The sequence below is a fragment of the Egretta garzetta genome, unplaced genomic scaffold (genome assembly GCF_000687185.1).
Source record: "Egretta garzetta isolate BGI_Z169 unplaced genomic scaffold, ASM68718v1 scaffold107, whole genome shotgun sequence".
NCBI classification, from domain to species: domain Eukaryota; kingdom Metazoa; phylum Chordata; class Aves; order Pelecaniformes; family Ardeidae; genus Egretta; species Egretta garzetta.
In genome coordinates this window covers 761,741-771,189 of record NW_009260399.1, presented here as the reverse complement: position 1 = coordinate 771,189, position 9,449 = coordinate 761,741, and positions in this window count along the sequence as shown.

Here is a 9,449-nt window from a genome sequence, read left to right as displayed (position 1 = left end):
AGGGGGGCTGTGGAGTCTCCTCTGGAGATATTCAAAGCCCGCCTGGACGATGTCCTGTGCAACACGCTCTGGGTGACCCTGCTTTAGCAGGAGGGTTGGACTGGATGATCTCCCGAGGTCCCTTCCAACCCTTGCCATTCTGTGATTCTGTAATTCTGTGAAAAATGAAGATGCAGGGCCTGCTGATGGTGCCCTGGGCTCTGGAGCAGACTCCGTTACAGGCTTCATTTAACTACTCTGAAAATGAAGCCTTGCGGACAGCAGCAACACTGGCACATGAACCAACCAGGAATATGGATCCTGCACAGCACCACACTAGTGAACTGTGATAACAGCCCAGTCAAAACCTGCACACCGCAAAGGCTTAAGGATGCTCGCTTCAAGCTCAACTCTTGATCTGGGATTTTGCTAATAGGCTGTGTCCTGATAAAGCTCAGGCGTGAGCCTTCCTGGATAGGAGATCTCTGTAAGGACCTGGCTGAAATCAAGCTTTCAGAAAGTGGCGGTGGTACCTTTTGGAAAAGAGACCAAGACGCTCTCAGTACCTGTTTGCCCCAGGGTGTGGTTAAAGACCCATCCTGCAATATATCTCTTCAATTCATGGCTTGGTCCTTCTCCCAGGGGAGAACGCTCCACCTCCTCTCACCAGGGAGCAGGCTCCCCCCTTTCTGCTCTGTCCAGAAAAACCTGCCAGGCTGTGGAGGCATAAGCCTTCCTGGGCTGAGCCACAATTTATCCCTGGCTTTCTTCAGCCCTAGGGACTGTCACCAGCAATGTACTCTGTGTCTTATTTTACTTGTTCCTGTGGCTTCCTCAGAATTACCTCTCACATGCCTCATTGCAGTGCTTATGCATTTGGACCAGGTTAGTTTAAAAGTCATCTCAGAAGACTCCAGACTCTTGACCACTTTCTGGCAGAGTGGAATTGCCTCATGCATGCAAGAGAGGACTTTGCAGGGGGGTGGCCCAGAGTAGTGGAAGCAATTCCTACAAGAACAGCATGCTCAGCAAACTTCTAGCCCAAAGTGCAACTGAAGCTCCACTTTCCTTGTGTGGAAGGTCCAAATGAAGGTCCCATTCAATGGGGTCTTCATAAGGTGAGTCAGGGCACACGCGTGCACCGAAACAGCTCCCACTGACTTAATGAGAAGCTGAGACTCCTAATCCAAGCTCTGAAGTTGGCTCCCTGAAGTGAGGTTGTGTGAGATGGCCCAGTTTAACATTTTTTGTCTTTTCACAGGCCTCCGATGCCTGCTAAAGGAGCAGCTCCCTAAGAGCCAGGATGTAATGGAACAATATTGCACAGTTTGACTCTACACTCATCTAGGGCTGGCCACATAGTATAGCCCTGATCTGCAGTTTTAAATAACACCAAATGGAAATTCTGGCACAAAATCCAAACCTTACAGCTCCATTCACCCTGGCATATGTGTTTCGTGCGTACCCTCATTATGGTGCCATGGCCATATCATACTTTTCATACATGAGCTTCAAGAAAAGGACAGAAAGGAATTGCAGATGCAATAAACTTTGATAAGGTGGAAAGCACTGTTTGTTCTAATATTTTTTCAAGGTATCAACATAGTCTTTTCTAAAATTTTAAAATTTTCTAAAATATTTTTCATAATTGCTCGGTCTTTTCAGAAGGTAGGTAGAACAAGCAGTACAGCCCACAGTGAGGGAAAGAAAGGAATTTGACATCTCAGGGAGGAAGGGCAACCACAGAAGTAAGCAAAGGTGTTGCCCATCTTAAACAACTGCAGAAAGTATAAAAGGGGATCAGAGCAGAGAACTTTGGAAAATTTGGAATGAAGAGAAGCTGAACATCCTGAAATATGTCATTCCCAGGATGCCAAGACTCCAAGGATGCCTACACATGGTTCAGTGTTACCTTGTTATTAGGGTCTATATATCATAGAATCCTAAAATGGTTTGTGTTGGATGGGACCTTTAGAGGCCATCTAGTCCAGCCCCCCTGCAATGAGCAGGGACATCATCAGCCAGATCAGGTTGCTCAGAGCCCCATCCAACCTGGCCTTGAATGTTTCCAGGGATGGGGCATCTACCACCTCTCTGGGCAACCTGCGCCAGTGTTTCACCACCCTCATTGCAAAAAAAGTGTTCCTTACATCTAGTCTGAATCTACCCTCTTTTAGTTTAAAACCATTACCCCTTGTCCTGTTGCAACAGTCCCTACTAAAAAGCCTGTCCCCGTCTTTCTTATAGGCCCCCTTTAAGTACTGAAAGGCCGCCATAAGGTCTCCCTGCAGCCTCCTCTTCTCCAGGCTGAACAACCCCAATTCTCTCAGCCTGTCCTCACAGGAGAGGTGTCACAGCAAAGTTTTGCACAGTTGTATATGCATCCAATAAAGGTTCTCAGTGAGAGGATGGACTGCCTTTGTCTTGGTTTCTGACTGCTCTACCACCCACTCTCCAGACTTAACACTGCGATAGCACTACAGGAGGAGTCCTTGCTGAACTGGACTACTGCCATCCAGACAGTACAGCACCACTGAACCTGCTCCCACCAGTGACGGTGAGGGGGATCTGCAGTAGGGCCCTCTCTGCCCACCATCTAATGGGGTGGAAGGTGCTATTTCTATGTTACAGAACACTACTAAGCTTAAAATAATGTCCTTTTTTTTTAATTGTTTGGTGCCAATGTAAAACTATCAGACATGGCACTTGCAGAGTCAGGTCAGTTTGTGCATCAAATGCCATGGTCTTTAAGAAGCATAAAAAGAAGTCCCCAACTCCTCTTGCTAGCAGAACCGTATGGTCCAAGATGCAGTTCTCAATTCACAGGGAACAGGAGCCAGTCTGCGTGGAAACCTTCCAGAAATCTGTGTTGTTCTATCACCTCCAGCAAAGCTGAAGAAGAGAGAAGCATGAAAGCACTTGCATGACTTGCTTTGCTACTACATTCACCATTGCCTACCACTATGACTAAGGGATACCAGTACTAAATTTACTCTGAAGGATGAGAAAATTCCAAGAGATTCACAGGGGTCCATTTGCTGTCTGAAGAATATCATAGTGAATCCCAGATGGTCATTGGAAATATTTACACTTCATTTTCTTTTTCTGCAGAGAATCCATACCTAATTAGCATTTCCTAACAAAAGAAGAGTTTCCTCCAAAATAATCAGAAACATCCAGATATTTCTTGGGAAGATGATTAGTGAGGATGGACATCTGGTAGCTCCCTCAGAAAATCTCTTATTGATGCCTAAGTGGTACAGGTATTGAAAGTTACATCTTTGCAGTGGAGGAAGATAATGTATGTGCCTAGTTAAAATCATTAACGTTAAAGGCCTGAATTAAATATGGGCACATAAAAGGAAGGTGCAGGCAAAGGCTCTAATTTTAGAGCTCCATTATTATAGTCATGGGTGCACATAGCAAATATAGCGTGGTTAATCCCAGTCTAATACGAAGTGCTAAATCATTGCCGGCTAACATGGCCATAAGCCCTTTGTGGAACTGAAACAGAAGAAAGCACAGAGGCGGAAGATTCCGTGCCTGGTTACCATTACTTGAATAATAGAGTGGCAAGAGAATACAGGCACAGCCCCAGAAAGGCCAAGAAGCAAAACCAGATGCAAATAGTGAGAAAGATGAAGAACAGCAAGAAAGCATTCTTTAAACACATGGGGAGTAGGGAAGACAAAAACCAAGTGAAGAGTTTGTTCCCTGTTCAGCAGAAGGGGAAAGTTAATCAAGTTGATGCCTAGAAAGTGATGCAGGGCTTAGCATCTGTTTTATCTACCAACCGAAATAAGGTGAGCTAGTGAGCAGGAGGCTAGCACAACTAATACAGGTGAACATGTTTTAGGTAAGAACATTCAGCAGAAATTTGCTTGGGCTACATATGCTTGTAGGTTTGTGCCAGGTCACTTCTCTGGGTTTAAATCTGCCTAGAGCTCTCTTTTTACTCAGGGTTATCACTAGACCTACCTCAGGATATTTAAAGAAGAAACTAAAGCAACCACCATCAGCAGCTATTGCTGAGAGCTCAGGGAAGATGTTAGTTATACCAGTCATGGAAAAGAGTAAATGCAGGGACTATCTTTGAAAGGGGGATGAGAAACTGGGAAATGACACACAAACCAGTTTTCCATCGGTCCCTGGGAATGTTTTAAAAGCAAAAAGTCTGCAGAGACTCACTTAGGCCAGGGGTTAGTCAGCATTTCAGTAGTCAGGTGGATAATGAATAAGCAAAGCTGTTAGTTAAGATGTAACATCAGCCTGGGTGGTTATAAGCCATCTGGGGGAGAGGACTAGGATTCAAAATCATACAGACAAGTTGAAAAAAGGGTCTAAAACAGCATAAAATTTGGTAAGGATGAGAACAAGGTGCTGTACTTCATCAGGAATAATCAACGGCTCATATTTAGAATGGGGAACAGCAGGTTAAGTGGCACTTCTACGGTGGAGCTAGGGAGTCACGAGCTGAAATCAGTCCACAGTATTCTGTCATTGCCAAAAAAAACGCAATTATACTGGGATATACAAAAAAAAGTGCAAGAGCTTAGCCTAACTTCAGCAGAAGGTCTGAGCTGTAGTACTGCATCTGGTTTGGTCACTTCAATACTAAGAACCAGCAGAGACACCAAGAGCAGCAGAAATAACCAGAGGTTTAAATTGCACCAGGGAAGTACCACCAAAGCCCCTGGAAAACTTCTTAATAATAGGGATGGCACTGGAATGGATTGCCTGTGAAAGACAGGGGGATATTTAAGCCTGTAGGTATAAATCAGACATCATTTGGGAACGGCATTGGGATAGTTGGCCCAGGGATGGGCTGGGTGATTTCTTATGGACACCTTTCCCTTCCTGTTTTTCGTGATTCTATGATTGTGAGAATCATTTTGCTTCCCAGGCTGTCATTTCCCAGCTCTTGGTGTCGCAATTCCAGCATAAACCCAGACACCCCTGGGAGAAATGCATTGCCCTTGTGCAGCATCTGGAATTCGGACTGACTATTTCTCCTTTCTCAGTTATCAGGGCAAAGGCAATGTTTTCTGGTCCAAGCAAGCATGATGGCTAGAGAACATTCCCATTTTGGGATGGGTCACTGATAAAGGAATTCAGAGACATTTGGCTGCAGGGGAGCTGTCAGGGCCCACAGCTTCTTAATCCTCCTTTAAATAATTATTTCACAGTCTTGCAGATGAATTGAGAGGTGAGAGGCTGGTACAGTGTAGAGATTTCAGCCCCTAAACAGAATAAATTTTAATAGAATCATAGAATCATTTAGGTTGGAAAGGACCTTTAAGATCAACAAGTCCAACCGTTAACCTAACACTGCCATCCCACCACTAAACCATGTCCCTAAGCACCACGTCTATTTTATTGTCTTTTGTCCTCACAGCCATCTCAGGCCCTGAGAAGGACTGAAAATTAAAGCACCCTATTCTTATCTTGTCCCTCGTGCCATGAGATAATGATTCACCTTTGCTTGATGGCTCAGTATCTTCTTTAAACACTAAGGCAGAGGTTTGGTGGGGAAAAAAAGTCTTCCTCGTGAAATGACAAATTTGTTCTTGGCATCATCGCTTGACAAGTTCCCCATCTTAGTGCTTCCTGGAAAATCCTGCAAGAATCCAACTGCAAGCTGAACCTTGGTCAGACTAGGAGGCTTCGAGACTCTGCAGCTGTCCCAGCAAAGTCCACGCAACACTGCAAAACAAGGATGTGGCTGTGATAGAACCTTTAATGCAGGAACTAGGCAACTCCAAGAGGCCTCTCTCACCACAGTGTAAGATGTGGGAAAGCACCCAGGCTTGATCAGTTCTCCAAAAATCAACTGAAGCCAAGTGTGACAAGCATCTTTAAACACCTTCTAAAGCCTAGAATGCTTTCTGCTACACAGGAGGGGCCGCTGCCAAGCTATTGTGAAATGAAGGTCAGTTCAGGCTTTTGGTTCCAAGACAAAGTAAGAACTACTGGCAAAATACCAGATTTCCTAGTTTATGTTAGTTTAGGTTTGCATTGGCTGCTGGAAATCCAGCAACTGATCACTGTGCTGGACATGGGGTAAATCTACAGCATAGGCAAGGGCTGTGTAGCCTGTGCACACTCAGGCCGAATGCCACCGACAGTGAAGCTGAGCCAGTCTTACCCCTGTCTAGGAAGGTGTAAGCATATCATTCTTTCCTTGCTAGAGAATTGTGTGTAAAAGCCCCTCCTGAGTTCACATGTTCTGAGAGCAGTCGATGTTCAGGAAGAACCTGTTAGTTGGTTTTTTAAGTGCTGGGGTTTGGGCACATTATCCTGTGGCTGCCAAAGCCAGAGTAGCAAAAGGCACGGGCAGTCCTCTGCAAAGCTTGTACGTCCATACAGAAAGGGGAGGTGGGGAGATCATTTCATTTTAGAAAAGCTGTTGACTTCTAGGACATTGTTCAACCTTCCATGGGTAAAATACAGTTTGATTTTACACTGTATATAAACCAAACAATATGTTAAATGTGCAATATACCAGCTACCAAAAGGCATTTAAACATTGTTCACTTCCCGCTTCAATGCAAGACTGAACTGGGCATTAGTTATATTCCGTGCTGTTGGCTGAAGCCAGGCACTTTTCACAGGCTGGATGCTTTATGGCAGTGTAGATACAGCCCAGGACGAATGCAAGAGCTGCTTAGGCAAGAAACCATGTGTACCAAATTTACTGCGTGGATGAAGTTCTGCCCTTTAACCGGGGAAGACAAACAACCCACAATGCCCGGAGCTTTGAAAGTCAACTTATGGCACTAAAGATGGCCTCCAAGGAAAGCCTTGATGATAAGCTGGTGCTGGTAACTTTGATTTTGGTCCAAAAGTTCATGTCTCTCCCCAGCCCCTATATTAAACTGAGGATTTTCAGATCTTTTCCAGTCGTGGTCGAGAGCTGAATAGATACCACCTCATTAAACCCCGTATCACTGGCAACTTTGAAGTCTCTTGGCATTTATGCAAAGGAAAATGCCAAGTTTCACCAAGCTCAGTGCAGAAACCACAAAATATGATAAATTTTGTCAATATTGTTTGCCTAAATGAGCGTTGGTTTGCTCAAAAGTTAGTTCAGATTTGCCATAAAAATGTAGTTTACGTTAGCAGATCTTTCCATCAACTTGGACTAGGCACAACTCTGCTGCACAGACAAGCTCCTACGCTTTCTGCTCATTTTGTAGAAGAGCCCCTTATGCACATCAAATTGGCATGCATTGAACGTTCTTTGCACTTAAAGCTAAACAGAAGCTGTGTTTTGTCTCTACGTTCCCTAACAATTAACATGAGACCCTAACTGCTGTAATGCAACAACTGACACTTCACCGAGAGAAAAAATCTGCTGTATTTATGCTTTCCCAGTGGCGTGATTCCTTCGTTTCTCTGTCAGGGGTACCTACTGGCTTTTGCATAGCTCAATATTTTATGGAATTTAGGACTAAAATAAAGGATTAGGGTAAAAATAAAGTTCTAATCTTAAAAAAGATAAATGAAAATAGCATCAATGCTTAGAGAACATCTCACAGTTACATGCAGCTCAGGGCTGAGGCTGCCATTATGTTTGCCTGAGCATGAACATTAAGCGTTAAGGGTAGCTATTAATGCACACACTCAGAAAATTCAGATCCCCCCACCCCAAAACAAGAACTTGAATACCTTGAAACCTGTGTCCTTCTTACCCTATGGAACAGTCCAGCTCACATCACCAGCCAGCAGCCTTTCCAGTTGATTTGGACTCGCAAAGAGAGTAAGGACTGCCGCCCCTTCCCCCTCTCCGGGAGCGGAGCTGCAGGCAAGGCTTGCTGTTACTCTCATTTTGCCCAGCAGCCAGACCTGAGCAGTGCTAGTGCTCCCATGCTGTGTGAACGGGCTTAGTGAAAAACACACAGCACGGGTGCTCCTCATGGGAATTTGGAAAAACAACATCAGAATCCCCTCTCCAGTTTACACGGGGCTTCTGTGCTGGCCTGTGCCCTGGTCCCATGCAGAAAGGAATGCTGCACTTCTCAGTGTGCAGGAATTGGTTTTCCAAGCCGCGGACAGGTCTGGCAAGCCACTGAGGCCGTCTATCATGTTCCCCTACTCCCCCAGCTGTTTGTTACCATACCTGCAGCTGCACTGGCAGAGCAGAAGCTGTGTTTCCTCTCTCATCCACTTCCAGCAAAGTCCCACCAGTTTAGTTAGAGAAGTAAGGCTGCAGGAAGGCACTTTCTTCCAAATTCAGCTGAAGAGATTTTGGCCTTCGCATGTCTACCTCCCATCCAAGCCAGGTGAGCACCCCACAGCCCCACTGCTGGAGTGGTTTGAGATGGCCCTGAATCACATCAAACAAACTCAGAGCATCTACTCAAGCTTCTCAGCCTAATTCAGACTTGTGGGTGGACAAGTGTCTTAGAATAAAGTGGTAGAGTTGAGGATAAAAGTCATCTCAGCTTTCAGGTACACAAGTCTTCCTTCATGCCTGAAACCAAAAGAGCAGCTTTCAAAGGCAACTATAAAGAAAGACCAAAATGTTCAGAGTTTTGTCTACGGAGCTTTACTTCAATGTGGTCTGGAGCAGTCACTGGTTGGTAGCATTTCATAGAATCATAGAATCAGTTGGTTGGAAAAGACCTTTAAGATCATTGAGCCCAACCGTACCTGTCCACTACTAAACCATGTCCCTAAGCACCACGTCTACACATCTTTTAAAACCTCTAGGGATGGGGACTCAACCACTTCCCTGGGCAGCCCATTCCAGTGCCTGATAACCCTCTCAGTGAAGAAATTTTTCCTAATATCCAGTCTAAACCTGGCACAATTTGAGGTCTTTTCCTCTTGTCCTATCACCTGTTACCTGGGAGAAGAGACCAACCCCCACCTCACTACACCCTCCTGTCAGGCAGTTGTAGACAGCAATAAGGTCTCCCCTTCCCTTCAGGCTGAACAACCCCAGTTCCCTCAGCCGCTCCCCATCAACCTTGTGCTTCAGACCCTTCACCAGCTTTGTTGCCCTTCTCTGGACACGCTCCAGCAACTCAATGTCCTTCTTGTCATAAGGGGCCCAAAACTGAACACAGCATTTGAGGTGTGGCCTCACCAGTACCGAGCACAGGGGAAGGATGACTGCCCTGTTCCTGCTGGCCACACTATTCCTGATACAAGCCAGGATGCTATTGGCCCTCTTGGCCACCTGGGCACACTGGCACAGCTGGAACTAGCAAGGCTGCCTAGTCGTACCCTTATTCTCCTTTTTCTACTCTATCCATTTGGCCTGCTAAAATAAAGCTATTTAGAGATACAGTGGGTTAAGAATGGAGCGTCCAGGGTAGGAGGGGAAGAAACTAAAGGTTTTTAATTACAGACGACAATACTCTTACGCAGGATACCAGAAAACTCAGCACTAAGATATAAACTGTTTTGGTCCAAGTACAGCACGCATATACCTGCTCATGACATGCACCTCATTACAGCTGACA